Here is a 1,818-nt window from a genome sequence, read left to right on the forward strand (position 1 = left end):
CCATCTGCTATCATCAGTAACTCTGGCTCCCTAACAGTAGCTCTAGCCAGTAACTCTGGCTTTCCCACATTGGGAAAGTGTGGATTAAGGATCAGGAAAGAATACCAGAGAGAAGATATGATTTGAAAGTCTCCCCTGATGATTTGGATATGAAACCCTTTCCTTTGTTTCCAACTGATAAAGTGTTCAGTCAATAGGACATTCTCGCAGGAGTTTTTGGCCAATGTTTAAAAGATAGTTTCCTTGGGTGAAACAGAGTTAAGCACAGTTATAAAAATTAACTTTATCTACTCATGGCAGAATGGGGGAGGGGAGCAAAAAGAGAAAGAAATCACTCAACTTGAAACAAACCAGATTAAGACCTTTAGAGATTTCAAATCCTGGGCATATTATGATGCTCTCTTGACCTACCATATAGAGGTCAGAAAATTATAAAATCATAAAACACAAAGCTTACATAATGCTGATATAAAAATAGTTCATTGGAAGAGTTTCTTCATGCAAAATTCTGACTAAGCTCATCAAAAATGAAAATGTTATGGTATCTCTATTTTTCAGGTGCCATAGTCACATGGTTTGTTGGTCTTTTGAGCTCTCTGGCACTCACCAGGAGTTGCAACCCTGTATTCTGGACCACACTTATTAAAATAATGTGGTCCTGAGTTAGACTTGGCTGTCTTGAAAACAGGATTCATCATATCTACACCATTTCCATGATAAGATGTGACTGTGGTAGTGCCTTCCAGATGGTCAAGGTGGGTTATTATTAATTCTGAGACATTGGCGAGAAATAGATCACAGGGGTGGGTGCTCTTGAGAACCTGAAAAGGTTAATGAACCCAAAAACATGTTGAGCCCATGAAGCAATAATGTTAGGTCTGTCTCAATGTTCCCTGGTCCTTGGTTCTCAGCATCAGGAATGAGTACTGGCACCAAGTCAGGTCAAAGACAGAAAGATCACAAATTCCAAGCAACTCACACATACAGCATTTATTGCAAAATGAAAGTGTGACTCAGAGGGAGAGATGGGTCGCTCACTTACGATGAGTAGAGAAGACCCTGAAGTCTTAGCACACACAGTCTTTCGTATACTCACTTGTTTGTTCTGCCCCTCTCCTGGGTAGGATTGGTTGCCATTTCCCACTTTGGGGTGATTGACAGGTTGGGGTTATATAACAGGTTATGTAATGAGTTGGAGTTATACAACCATTTCCTTTCTATGCTTGTGTCTTCCCAGAATCCTTCATAAAAAATGCACTGAGGGGTCAAAACTATAATGTTAATCAGATGGTAATGAGCCCCACGTCTGTTAAGGTCACCAGGAGCTCCTCAGTGCACGTGCTCTGAGCAGCGGAAAGTTTCTAGCCACAAATATCTCATATTGTGGTTGCTTTCCTGCATTCTGATGGACTCCTTCTCTCTACCCTTGGACACTTCCTCTACCTGCCTTTCCGTCTGTTTTCCCTCTTCCCTACCTAACAATAAGGTAGGGGAAATTACAAGGGATTTTTAAAATGATGTTTTGAAGAGGGGTCACTAGCAATCTTGATATTTGTGGATAAGGTTAGTAAAAAGACATTTTTGCTATCAAAAAAATCCACATATACCATGATTTTGTGGTCAGAGGCTGGTGATGTCATCCACCAAAAGTCATGGAAAGCCATAGCTTCAGGAAATAGGGATTCAATCTAATAAAGAGATGAGGGGACCCCTAAGATGATGGGGAAGAAAGGTACTAGGAAGCCAGCCTGGAGGACCACTAGTCTAGATTGAGAGGAGAATGGGGTGGTGCTGGGGCCTAGAAAGGTAGCTCTTGAA

Source organism: Otolemur garnettii, unplaced genomic scaffold (assembly GCF_000181295.1).
Source record: "Otolemur garnettii isolate 467f Iridium unplaced genomic scaffold, OtoGar3 scaffold00058, whole genome shotgun sequence".
Taxonomy (NCBI): domain Eukaryota; kingdom Metazoa; phylum Chordata; class Mammalia; order Primates; family Galagidae; genus Otolemur; species Otolemur garnettii.